The following is a 15,119-nucleotide window of genomic DNA, read 5'->3' on the forward strand; positions in this document are numbered from 1 at the left end:
AAGTACAGCAACCATGCTGACTCCATCACTAACAACATACAGGTAACTACAGCAACCATGCTGACTCCATCACTAACAACATACATACAGGTAACTACAGCAACCATGCTGACTCCATTACTAACAACATACGGGTAACTACAGCAACCATGCTGACTCCATTACTAACAACATACATACAGGTAACTACAGCAACCATTCTGACTCCATCACTAACAACAGATAGGTAAGTACAGCAACCATGCTGACTCCATCACAAACAACATACATACAGGTAACTACAGCAACCATTCTGACTCCATCACTAACAACAGATAGGTAAGTACAGTAACCATGCTGACTCCATCACTAACAACATACAGGTAACTACAGCAATCAAGCTGACTCCATCACTAACAAAATACAGGTAACTACAGCAACCATGCTGACTCCATCACTAACAACATACATACAGGTAACTACAGCAACCATGCTGACTCCATCACTAACAACATACAGGTAACTACAGCAACCATGCTGACTCCATCACTAACAACATACAGGTAACTACAGCAACCATGCTGACTCCATCACTAACAACATACAGGTAACTACAGCAACCATGCTGACTCCATCACTAACAACATACATGCAGGTAACTACAGCGACCATTCTGACTCCATCACTAACAACAGATAGGTAAGTACAGCAACCATGCTGACTCCATCACTAACAACATACAGGTAACTACAGCAACCATGCTGACTCCATCACTTACAACAGAAAGGTAAGTACAGCAACCATGCTGACTCCATCACTAACAACAGATAGGTAACTACAGCAACCATGCTGACTCCATCAATAACAACAGAAAGGTATCTACAGCAACCATTCTGACTCCATCACTAACAACATACAGGTAACTACAGCAACCATGCTGACTCCATCACTAACAACATACATACAGGTAACTACAGCAACCATGCTGACTCCATCACTAACAACAGATAGGTAACTACAGCAACCATGCTGACTCCATCACTAACAACATACATACAGGTAACTACAGCAACCATGCTGACTCCATTACTAACAACATACAGGTAACTACAGCAACCATGCTGACTCCATTACTAACAACATACATACAGGTAACTACAGCAACCATGCTGACTCCATCACGAACAACAGATAGGTAACTACAGCAACCATGCTGACTCCATCACTAACAACAGAAAGGTAAGTACAGCAACCATGCTGACTCCATCACTAACAACAGATAGGTAACTACAGAAACCATGATGACTCCATCACTAACAACAGATAGGTAACTACAGCAACCATGCTGACTCTATCACTAACAACAGATAGGTAACTACAGCAACCATGCTGACTCCATCACTAACAACAGATAGGTAACTACAGCAACCATGCTGACTCCATCAATAACAACAGAAAGGTAAGTACAGCAACCATGCTGACTCCATCACTAACAACATACAGGTAACTACAGCAACCATGCTGACTCCATCACTAACAACATACATACAGGTAACTACAGCAACCATGCTGACTCCATTACTAACAACATACGGGTAACTACAGCAACCATGCTGACTCCATTACTAACAACATACATACAGGTAACTACAGCAACCATTCTGACTCCATCACTAACAACAGATAGGTAAGTACAGCAACCATGCTGACTCCATCACAAACAACATACATACAGGTAACTACAGCAACCATTCTGACTCCATCACTAACAACAGATAGGTAAGTACAGTAACCATGCTGACTCCATCACTAACAACATACAGGTAACTACAGCAATCAAGCTGACTCCATCACTAACAAAATACAGGTAACTACAGCAACCATGCTGACTCCATCACTAACAACATACATACAGGTAACTACAGCAACCATGCTGACTCCATCACTAACAACATACAGGTAACTACAGCAACCATGCTGACTCCATCACTAACAACATACAGGTAACTACAGCAACCATGCTGACTCCATCACTAACAACATACAGGTAACTACAGCAACCATTCTGACTCCATCACTAACAACATACATATAGGTAACTACAGCAACCATGCTGACTCCATCACTAACAACATACAGGTAACTACAGCAACCATGCTGACTCCATCACTAACAACATACATATAGGTAACTACAGCAACCATGCTGACTCCATCACTAACAACATACATACAGGTAACTACAGCAACCATTCTGACTCCATCACTAACAACATACATGCAGGTAACTACAGCGACCATTCTGACTCCATCACTAACAACAGATAGGTAAGTACAGCAACCATGCTGACTCCATCACTAACAACATACATACAGGTAACTACAGCAACCATTCTGACTTCATCACTAACAACATACAGGTAACTACAGCAATCATGCTGACTCCATCACTAACAACAGAAAGGTAAGTACAGCAACCATGCTGACTCCATCACTAACAACAGATAGGTAACTACAGCAATCATGCTGACTCCATCACTTACAACAGATAGGTAACTACAGAAACCATGATGACTCCATCACTAACAACAGATAGGTAACTACAGCAACCATGCTGACTCCATCACTAACAACAGATAGGTAACTACAGCAACCATGCTGACTCCATCAATAACAACAGAAAGGTAAGTACAGCAACCATGCTGACTCCATCACTAACAACAGATAGGTAACTACAGCAACCATGCTGATTCCATCACTAACAACATACATACAGGTAACTACAGCAACCATGCTGACTCCATTACTAACAACATACAGGTAACTACAGCAACCATGCTGACTCCATTACTAACAACATACATACAGGTAACTACAGTAACCATTCTGACTCCATCACTAACAACAGATAGGTAACTACAGCAACCATGCTGACTCCATCACTAACAACAGATAGGTAAGTACAGCAACCATGCTGACTCCATCACAAACAACAGATAGGTAACTACAGCAACCATGCTGACTCCATCACGAACAACAGATAGGTAACTACAGCAACCATGCTGACTCCATCACTTACAACAGATAGGTAACTACAGAAACCATGATGACTCCATCACTAACAACAGATAGGTAAGTACAGCAACCATGCTGACTCCATCACGAACAACAGATAGGTAAGTACAGCAACCATGCTGACTCCATCACTAACAACAGAAAGGTAAGTACAGCAACCATGCTGACTCCATCACTAACAACAGATAGGTAACTACAGCAACCATGCTGACTCCATCACTTACAACAGATAAGTAACTACAGAAACCATGATGACTCCATCACTAACAACAGATAGGTAACTACAGCAACCATGCTGACTCCATCACTAACAACAGATAGGTAACTACAGCAACCATGCTGACTCCATCAATAACAACAGAAAGGTAAGTACAGCAACCATGCTGACTCCATCACTAACAACAGATAGGTAACTACAGCAACCATGCTGACTCCATCACTAACAACATACATACAGGTAACTACAGCAACCATGCTGACTCCATCACTAACAACATACATACAGGTAACTACAGCAACCATGCTGACTCCATTACTAACAACATACAGGTAACTTCAGCAACCATGCTGACTCCATTACTAACAACATACATACAGGTAACTACAGCAACCATTCTGACTCCATCACTAACAACAGATAGGTAAGTACAGCAACCATGCTGACTCCATCATGAACAACATACATACAGGTATCTACAGCAACCATGCTGACTCCATCACTAACAACATACAGGTAACTACAGCAATCAAGCTGACTCCGTCACTAACAAAATACAGGTAACTACAGCAACCATGCTGACTCCATCACTAACAACATACATACAGGTAACTACAGCAACCATGCTGACTCCATCACTAACAACATACAGGTAACTACAGCAACCATGCTGACTCCATCACTAACAACATACACATAGGTAACTACAGCACCCATGCTGACTCCATCACTAACAACAGCCATACAGGTAACTACAGCAACCATGCTGACTCCATCACTAACAACATATATACAGGTAACTACAGCAACCATGCTGACTCCATCACTAACAACATACAGGTAACTACAGCAACCATGCTGACTCCATCACTAACAACATACATACAGGTAACTACAGCAACCATTCTGACTCCATCACTAACAACATACAGGTAACTACAGCAACCATGCTGACTCCATCACTAACAACATACAGGTAACTACAGCAACCATGCTGACTCCATCACTAACAACATACAGGTAACTACAGCAAACATGCTGACTCCATCACTAACAACATACATACAGGTAACTACAGCAACCATGCTGACTCCATCACTAACAACAGCCATACAGGTAACTACAGCAACCATGCTGACTCCATCACTAACAACATATATACAGGTAACTACAGCAACCATGCTGACTCTATCACTAACAACATACATACAGGTAACTACAGCAACCATGCTGACTCCATCACTAACAACATACATACAGGTAACTACAGCAACCATGCTGACTCCATCACTAACAACATACATACAGGTAACTACAGCAACCATGCTGACTCCATCACTAACAACATACAGGTAACTACAGCAACCATGCTTTCTCTCCATCACAGTGGTGGTTCCTCTCCCAGGCTGGATGGGTTTAGGGGGGCTGCCCTGGCAGTTCACGGCCGTCCAGATGCACCTGCACTGGGGCAATGGAGCCCCGGAGGCCGGGGGCAGCGAGCACACCATCAACGGTCAGAGATCCGCAGCAGAGGTGAGGGACTGTGTGTGTGTTTGTTGAGGGACTGTGTGTGTGTTTGTTGAGGGGACTGTGTGTGTGTTTGTTCAGTTGAGAAACCATACTATAATCCCATTAAATATTATACAGAAACACTAAACAGCAACCTCTTGGCTCATCTGGTTAACACTAGTCATAGTAGGAGAAAACAAACTATAATCCCATTAAATATTATACAGAAACACTAAACAGAAACCTCTCAGCTCATCTGGTTAACACTAGTCATAGTAGGAGAAAACTAACTTGAAAAGAAAGGTTATTGGAGAACAAGTGTTTGAATGATGTTAATCAAATGGGGAGTGGAATTAAATCTGATTGAAATTGTTGTAAAGATTTCAGGATTAGAAAGCATGTCAAATAAAAGCCTCTCAAACACCTACAGTATACATACATAGGAAGGGGAACCAACTTTCTCAGGTTAGCAGTGTATTTACTGTACCCCAAAACACACACACACATACACACTTTTGGAACTTGAAACACTGTCCAATTCTCTGTGTGAAGGGAATGTAGAACATGCAGTGGATCTGCAAAAATGGGTATATGAGAGAGAGAGAGAGAGAGAGAGAGAGAGAGAGAGAGAGAGAGAGAGAGAGAGAGAGAGAGAGAGAGTTAGTGAGAGTTTGTGAGTTTGAAAACATGAAGGAGACGCTCCATGCTCTGGTTACACACTATTACGTAAAGACAGACAATTCGTGTTTATCTCTCCACCCTCCCCTACTCCTTCCCTCTCAAAGAGTTTCAATGAGCCAGCATATCCCCCTCCCTTTCTCTATCACTCTCTCATTCCCTCTCCCTCACTAACTCTCTTTCGTTCATCTGAACGCTATGTAAATGAATGTAGCAGCACTTTTCATTCAAACTCAAGGGGATTTTCCAAAAATTAGACACTGCCACACACACACACACTCTCTCACACACACACACACACACACACACACACACACACACACACACACACACACACACACACACACACACACACACACACACACACACACACACACACACACACACACACACACACACACACACACACACACACACACACACACACACACACACACACACACACACTAACCATGTTCCCTCTCTGTGTAGCTGCATGTGGTGCACTACAACTCAGACCTGTACCCTAACATGTCAGTGGCTATGACCCAGCAGGATGGACTGGCAGTCCTGGGAGTCCTCATAGAGGTAGGACTGTTACATCATAACTGACAATCACATCAACCACTGGATACATTACATACTTCAAAAGAGTTGTATTTTTACAAATTCCCTTTATTTACGTTTTATTTCTTCAGTTGTAAAATGTACACATCACCAGATTAGTAAGAAAGGCTTTGTGAATGTATAGTAAAGCCTGCACACTTGACCTAAAGGGAAGATGTGTGATCTGTCAGACAGGTGAGGAGGCTAACCAGGCCTTTTGGAACATTCTCAACTACCTGGGTCGCATCAGACATGCAGGTGAGACAGCTGGTAATTATTATTGACCTTTATTTAACTAGGCAAGTCAGTTGAGAACAAATTCTTATTTTCAATGACAGCCTAGGAACAGTGGGTTAACTGCCTTGTTCAGAGGCAGAATGACAGATATTTATTTACCTTGTCAGCTCGGGGATTGGATCTTGCAAATGTTTGGTTATTAGTCCAACACCCTAACCGCTAGGCTACCTGCCGCCCCAGGTAGCTTAATCAAAGTACACCTTAGCCAATCAGCATTATTACTACAGCTACCTTCTAGTAATGTTACCACGACTACAGTAGTTTATGGGCATTCTCTGATTTCTTATGCAAGTGCCAAACAGCACCACTACATGCCCCCAGGAGTCAAACCCTGTACATCTCCTTTAACTGTCATCTGTCCATCCACCCCTCCATTGTCAGGTCAGAGTGTGTCCATCCCAGCCTTTGATGTCCAGGCCCTCCTGCCCTCTGACCTGGGGCGGTACTACCGATACAATGGCTCTCTCACCACTCCTCCCTGCTTCCAGAGTGTCCTCTGGACCCTCTTCACAGAGACTGTCAAAATCTCACACACACAGGTGAGGGAAGGTGTGTGGTGTGTGTGTGATGGTTATTATATTATATGCCATTTAGCAGACGCTTTTATCCAAAGCGACTTACAGTCATGTGTGCATACATTCTACGTATGGGTGGTCCCGGGGATCGAACCCACTACCCTGGCGTTACAAGCGCCATGCTCTACCAACTGAGCTACAGAAGGACCATGGTGATACACTTATGCTTGAATTCAAAGCATCACTATGTCCTCCTCTTCTTTTCTCCCCCTCTTCCCTCTTGTCTTCCTCCTCTTCACCATCTTTCCTCTCTTCCTCCCCTCTTTACTTCTCTCTTTCCTCTTCTCTTCCTCTCTGTCCTCCCTTCTTCCTCAGCTGATGAAGCTGGAGACAGTGCTGTATGCCAGTAAGGAGGACGCTGACCGCGTCGTCATGCAGGACAACTACCGTACACCCCAACCACTTAACGACCGGACCATCCTCTCATCCTTCCCATTAGGTCGGGGGGGTTCTCTAACACAACCAACAGCCTCGTAGCTAACAGCAGCATCAGCAGGAAGGGCATGGGGCGGGCTAGCCTCGTAGCTAACAGCAGCATCAGCAGGAAGGGCATGGGGCGGGCTAGCCTCGTAGCTAACAGCAGCATCAGCAGGAAGGGCATGGGGCGGGCTAGCCTCGTAGCTAACAGCAGCATCAGCAGGAAGGGCATGGGGTGGACTAGCCTCGTACCTAACAGCAGCATCAGCAGGAAGGGCATGAGGCAGGCTAGCCTCGTAGCTAACAGCAGCATCAGCAGGAAGGTCACGAGGCAGGCTAGCCTCGTACCTAACAGCAGCATCAGCAGGAAGGGCATGGGGCGGGCAAGCCTCGTACCTAACAGCAGCATCAGCAGGAAGGGCATGGGGCGGGCTAGCCTCGTAGCTAACAGCAGCATCAGCAGGAAGGGCATGGGGCGGGCTAGCCTCGTAGCTAACAGCAGCATCAGCAGGAAGGGCATGGGGCGGGCTAGCCTCGTAGCTAACAGCAGCATCAGCAGGAAGGGCATGAGGCAGGCTAGCCTCGTAGCTAACAGCAGCATCAGCAGGAAGGGCATGGGGCGGGCAAGCCTCGTACCTAACAGCAGCATCAGCAGGAAGGGCATGGGGCGGGCTAGCCTCGTAGCTAACAGCAGCATCAGCAGGAAGGGCATGGGGCGGGCTAGCCTCGTAGCTAACAGCAGCATCAGCAGGAAGGGCATGGGGCGGGCAAGCCTCGTACCTAACAGCAGCATCAGCAGGAAGGGCATGGGGCGGGCTAGCCTCGTAGCTAACAGCAGCATCAGCAGGAAGGGCATGGGGCGGGCTAGCCTCGTAGCTAACAGCAGCATCAGCAGGAAGGGCATGGGGCGGGCTAGCCTCGTAGCTAACAGCAGCATCAGCAGGAAGGGCATGAGGCAGGCTAGCCTCGTAGCTAACAGCAGCATCAGAAGGAAGGGCATGGGGCGGGCTAGCCTCGTAGCTAACAGCAGCATCAGCAGGAAGGGCATGGGGCGGGCTAGCCTCGTAGCTAACAGCAGCATCAGAAGGAAGGGCATGAGGCAGGCTAGCCTCGTAGCTAACAGCAGCATCAGCAGGAAGGGCATGGGGCGGGCAAGCCTTGTACCGTGACCATTAATAACATTTCACCAAACAGTATTAGTGGACACGGTGAGGGGCTCTCGGGGTGGACATGTGGAGGAAGGCTAGCGTTAAACACTAAAGAGAGGAATGTGGTGAGAACTGTGGGAATGTCAAGGGTTACTGACTGTGAAAGAGATAGAGAGGGGGATAGAGGGGGCAGGAGATAGGAAAAAGAGAGGGGATTTGAGGGAGTGATAGAGATAGAGAGAGAGTGGTAGTGGGGAAGAGAAAGAGGAGCTGTAAATGAGGGGGCGGTCTGTTTACGAGATGGCTGATTCGTTTTTGCAACATCTCTTCTCTAAACACTGACACTGTTGTTGTCACATGACAAGAGAGGAAGAAGAGAGAGGGACTGAGAGAGAAAGAGAGAGAGGAAGAGAGAGACAGAGAAAGAAAGGGAGAAATGGAGAGAGAGGGAGAGTGAGAGAGAAAGAAAGAAAGAAAGAAAGAAAGGGAGAGAGAGAGAGAAAAGGAGAGCGAGAAAATGAGAAAGGGAGAGCAAGAGAGAGAGAGTGGAACACAGACAAAGGAGAAAGAATTTGTGAAAAACTGATAGGGTGGCCTATGACAGCACCATAGGAGGCTGGTGAGAGGAGGACGGCTCATAATGATGGCTGGGGTGGAGTGAATGTAATGGTGTGTTTGATATCATTCCATTCCGCCCATCCTCCCCAATTAAGCTACCACCAGCCTCCTGTGGACAACACTCATTCCAAAGACTACAGAACACACTGTAGACTTATGATCATTTCCCTGTAGTTCTACTGGTAGACAACACTCATTCCAAAGACTACAGAACACACTGTAGACTTATGATCATTTCCCTGTAGTTCTACTGGTAGACAACACTCATTCCAAAGACTACAGAACACACTGTAGACGTATGATCATTTACCTGTAGTTCTACTGGTAGACAACACTCATTCCAAAGACTACAGAACACACTGTAGACGTACGATCATTTACCTGTAGTTCTACTGGTAGACAACACTCATTCCAAAGACTACAGAACACACTGTAGACGTACGATCATTTCCCTGTAGTTCTACTGGTAGACAACACTCATTCCAAAGACTACAGAACACACTGTAGACTTACGATCATTTCCCTGTAGTTCTACTGGTAGACAACACTCATTCCAAAGACTACAGAACACACTGTAGACGTACGATCATTTACCTGTAGTTCTACTAGATGTTGATTGAACATTAATTCCAACTGAATTATCGACTGCATAAACAAAGTAGCAGTATTTTTACATGAACCCTCTGTCATGACATCACGATCATGTCAAACCGTTATGATCATGTCAAGCCTGTTATTATGTAGGCCTTATGACAGACGTACAGGTAATAAGACAATCTCTAAATAACATGTTCCTTCTCCCACTTGCAGAATCAGTGAAGGTGTACACTGCCGGTAAGATGTGGACCTTCATAGCTGATTCATTATTAGAGTAGGCCTCTGGTCAATGGCTATCTCTTCATGTTTGATGTACTAGTTGGAATATTTCTCTGTCTGTCTCAGGAGAGATCACAGCGATAGTAATAGGAGCTCTGTGTGGCTGTGTTGGTGTGGCTGTCATCATTCGCTTCATAGTGAAGACTATACGGTAAGGCACTGAGCTGTTAAATGGGGTTTCTTAGCTTACTAGCCTGCCTGAGGGCTATTCTGTTTCTGATTAAACCAACTACTGTTACGGCCGTTAAAAGAAGAGGGAGTGGACCAAAGCACAGGGTGGTAAGTGTTCAACTGTTTAAAAAAAAAAAATCATGAACAAAATAACAAAGAGCAAAACAACAACGAACAGTTCTGTCAGGTGCAGAAACACAAAACAAAAAATAACTACCCACAAACCCAGGTGGGGAAAAGGTCACCTAAGTATGATTCTCAATCAGAGACAATGATAGACAGCTGCCTCTGATTGAGAACCACACCCGGTCAAACACAAAGATATCGAAAACATAGAAATAAAGAAACTAGAATGCCCACCCTAGTCACACCCTGGCCTAACCAAAATAGAGAATAAAAGCCTCTCTATGGCCAGGGCGTGACAACTACAGAGTTATCTGAAGTAGAAAACAGTATGGTCAACCAGATTTCTGTTGTGCTGGTTACCTGGTTACCTGTGTTTATCATATGAAACTGTGGTATGATTTGATCCAAAATGTCCTGGGTTTCTTTTTGTTCTTGGTGTCTCAATCTTCACATTTCTCTGGGCAGATTTTTCAAACACCTGCTTAATGAAAGGGTCTTGGTAAACAGGTGGAATCCTCCATAATACCTGATACCTACTGCGTCCATGTCCAATACTACATGTTCATAAACCAAATGAATACTACTGCCAGTGTTCTCTGTGACAGGGTTCTAATTACAGGGATGTCTGGAGATGCTAGCCATGCCTATACTAAAAGTTTCTCCCCAAAGTGTTTTGGCACCCCTTGAATTGTAAAAAAAGAAAACATCAACGTGGGCATCAGTGTACCTCCTAGAGTCAATGTGTAATTCCAACCCTGATCAAAAATAACATTACTATGTTAACCACCAGTGATTGGTAGATTCCTTGGCCTATGTGCTCATATCTAGGATCGGTTTGTTACTCCAATCCTAACCGTTAACCATGAGGTAAAAACAAAAAACTGACCTTAGATCAGTGATCAGGGGCAACTTCATCCTCTACCATCTGATTGTTGCTCTGACTGTGTGATAATTGCTCACTTCTTAATCGACCCTTTGTCCCTACATTATGCACTTTAGATTTAGAACCAACAGCCTCGCTTGCCAGGATTAATGCTAAAGACACATGGTTAGGAATGAGACTAAAGAGCTGAGATGATTGGCTAGGTGTAAGGAATATGGCAAAGGTTCAGCCAGCCCACACCATACTGCCAATAACTATCTCATTATTTCACATCTAGAAAACGTGCAGAGGAAAATGATAAAGGGTCGGTTCGGGGCATGATTGTTGCCCTTTTAACATGATTGTGTCTGTCTGTGATGTGATCGTTTGTGTTTCCTGGTCACATGACACTGTGTTTTCATCACAACAGCTCCACCTCTAGCTGGGACGTCCTGCCCAGTGTCCGGCCCGCCCCCGTGCCCAGGTCACCAATCAGATTATGACCTTTGACCTTCACCCCTTTAACCCAAATCCCTGATTCTACTCCCCATCATCTGCCTTCTGTCCCTGGCTAGAGATAACTCCTAGCACCCCTAAACGTAGGTGTGTAGCCTCCAGATCTGAAGAAAGCGCGTAGATGTATCGTTAAAATCGGGCTCAATTGAGCTCATTTTACTTTTAGCCATTTTACTTACTAATCTAATTCCTTAAGATCTGCAAACACCAAGGTGGTCTAGGAGTTGTTTTTGGACTGGGACTCTAGAAATTCCAACATCACGTGTTATCCTAAAGAATCCTAATCCATTCCTGTAATCCTGTTATTCTCTGAAATTTCACAACTCATTTGTTTAAAGTAGATTGTTGTGTCTTTAAATCCAGTGTTGTACTAATATAGCACATTTTCTCCCTCTCAATAGATTTTTAATGCTGTAACTTCCCACTGGGCACACACTGGTTGAATCAATGTTGTTTCCACGTGGACGTGGAACGTCGTCTGTGCCCAGTGGGTTTCTACGTCACACTCCTCTGTTGAGTCATTGATCTGTTCACTCCATCATTCCCTCCAGAACATTCACCAGGCATTACTCCTCGCTTGTTGTTTACTTGGACTTTTACTGTACTTTGAAGCCTATGAATTATTATTATAATAGATTATGGCTTTATTTCATTTGTTGACTTTTCTTCATTTTATTTTTAGTCTGTCTGTCTCTGTCAGTCAGTCTGTCAGTCAGTCTGTCTGTCAGTCAGTCAGTCTGTCAGTCTGTCTTTCAGTCTGTCTGTCAGTCAGTCTGTCAGTCAGTCAGTCTGTCTGTCAGTCAGTCTGTCTTTCAGTCTGTCTGTCTGTCAGTCAGTCTGTCAGTCAGTCAGTCCTTCTGTCAGTCAGTCAGTCAGTCAGTCAGTCAGTCAGTCAGTCAGTCTGTCTTTCAGTCAGTCAGTCAGTCTGTCTGTCTGTCTGTCTGTCTGTCTGTCTGTCTGTCTGTCTGTCTGTCTGTCTGTCTGTCTGTCTGTCTGTCTGTCTGTCTGTCTGTCTGTCAGTCAGTCAGTCTGTCTGTCTGTCTGTCTGTCTCTGTATGTCAGTCAGTCAGTCTGTCTGTCTGTCTCTGTATGTCTGTCTGTCTGTCTGTCTGTCAGTCTGTCTCTGTATGTCAGTCAGTCTGTCTCTGTATGTCAGTCTGTCTGTCTGTCTGTCTGTGTATGTCAGTCAGTCAGTCAGTCAGTCAGTCAGTCAGTCAGTCAGTCAGTCAGTCAGTCAGTCAGTCAGTCAGTCAGTCAGTCTGTCTGTCTGTCTGTCTGTCTGTCTGTCTGTCTGTCTGTCTGTCTGTCTGTCTGTCTGTCTGTCTGTCTGTCTGTCTGTCTGTCTCTGTATGTCAGTCTGTCTGTCTCTGTATGTCAGTCAGTCAGTCTGTCTGTCTGTCTCTGTATGTCTGTCTGTCTGTCAGTCTGTCTCTGTATGTCAGTCAGTCTGTCTCTGTATGTCAGTCTGTCTGTCTGTCTGTGTATGTCAGTCAGTCAGTCAGTCAGTCAGTCAGTCAGTCAGTCAGTCAGTCAGTCAGTCAGTCAGTCAGTCAGTCAGTCAGTCAGTCAGTCAGTCTGTCTGTCTGTCTGTCTGTCTGTCTGTCTGTCTGTCTGTCTGTCTGTCTGTCTGTCTGTCTGTCTGTCTGTCTGTCAGTCTGTCTCTGTATGTCAGTCAGTCTGTCTGTCTGTCTCTGTATGTCAGTCAGTCAGTCAGTCAGTCAGTCTGTTTGTCTGTCTGTCTGTAAGTCTGTCGTCTCCCTACCTTTATCCATTGTTGTCATTTGGTTCATTTACACATAGACCTACCATTGGGATGTTTACCAACAAGAACAAATCCATGCAGTTATTTAGTGTATCACTCTGCTGGATGGTTGAGTAAACTTCTACAAAATACAGTGCAAACAGGGAGAGTATGACATACAGCAGGATCAATGAGCTTTTATGCCATGTAGTTCCATTGATGAGTCGGACTGCCTGTGCCCTCTGACATGTAGGACTATGGAGCCAGGGAAGGAGCTGAAACAGGACGTGGCCCTCAACACGACCACTGAACCAGGAAAAAAAGAAGATCCTGTCCCCCCCTCAGTCTGAGACCAATCAGGAACCTCCATGAACGAACCCCCCCCCCCCCCCTCACCAACCACACTCCACCCTCCCTGCCAATGGGCTTGGATGAGTGCCTCTATGGCTCTGGTCCAGAGGAGGCTGGTCGGAGGAGCTATGGGAGGACAGGCTCATTATAATGGGTAGAATGGAATGATGGAGCGGTATCAAATGCATCAAACATATGGAGACCACATGTTTGACTACGTTCCATTTATTCCATTCCAGCCATTACAATACGCCTATAGCTCCTCCCACAAGCCTCCTCTGCTTTGGTCCATGTGTTTGTCTGCATGGCCTTTTGGGTGAATGCATGGTCTGTTATGGTCTACCTGTATGCTTGGTACTCTTTTCCATCCATGTTCTGCCCTTCCTGTCCTAACTTCAGGGCCTCATGGGCACAGCTGGACTGCGTTCAGGATGACATCATCACTTGCAACTGCCATGCGAGACACAACTCCAAACGAGAGGAAGGAATAGTAGAAACATGTCACACAATTTGTAATTGAAGACTGTATAGTCCAAACCATGTGATTCTGAAATCAGCCCTGCACATTCCTTGCCATTGGAAGGCCTGTGTGTGTGTGTGTGTGTGTGTGTGTGTGTGTGTGTGTGTGTGTGTGTGTGTGTGTGTGTGTGTGTGTGTGTGTGTGTGTGTGTGTGTGTGTGTGTGTGTGTGTGTGTGTGTGTGTGTGTGTGTGTGTGTGTGTGTGTGTGTGTTGCTTGTCTGAATTCAGCTGTAAATACATTAAGCATCAAAATAAAAGAGTTGAATGATGATGTTGCTTGGGTCAGTGTGATATTCACACTGGTGTAGTACACATGATGAACACTAGACACTGCTGTAGGACAAGTGGTGTAGTACACATGAAGAACACTAGACACTGCTGTAGGACAAGTGGTGTAGTACACATGAAGAACACTAGACACTGCTGTAGGACAAGTGGTGTAGTACACATGATGAACACTAGACACTGCTGTAGGACAAGTGGTGTAGTACACATGAAGAACACTAGACACTGCTGTAGGACAAGTGGTGTAGTACACATGATGAACACTAGACACTGCTGTAGGACAAGTGGTGTAGTACACATGATGAACACTAGACACTGCTGTAGGACAAGTGGTGTAGTACACATGAAGAACACTAGACACTGCTGTAGGACAAGTGGTGTAGTACACATGATGAACACTAGACACTGCTGTAGGACAAGTGGTGTAGTACACATGATGAACACTAGACACTGCTGTAGGACAAGTGGTGTAGTACACATGATGAACACTAGACACTGCTGTAGGACAAGTGGTGTAGTACACATGATGAACACTAGACACTGCTATAGGACAAGTGGTGTAGTACACATGAAG

At 45.0% G+C, this 15,119-nt stretch overlaps 1 pseudogene; it reads left to right on the forward strand.

Moving 5' to 3' along the window:
- Positions 1-14,520, forward strand: part of LOC124005932 — a 28,194-nt pseudogene extending 13,674 nt beyond the window's left edge.
- The last annotated feature ends 599 nt before the right edge of the window (positions 14,521-15,119 follow it).

Source organism: Oncorhynchus gorbuscha, linkage group LG19, assembly GCF_021184085.1.
Source record: "Oncorhynchus gorbuscha isolate QuinsamMale2020 ecotype Even-year linkage group LG19, OgorEven_v1.0, whole genome shotgun sequence".
Taxonomy (NCBI): domain Eukaryota; kingdom Metazoa; phylum Chordata; class Actinopteri; order Salmoniformes; family Salmonidae; genus Oncorhynchus; species Oncorhynchus gorbuscha.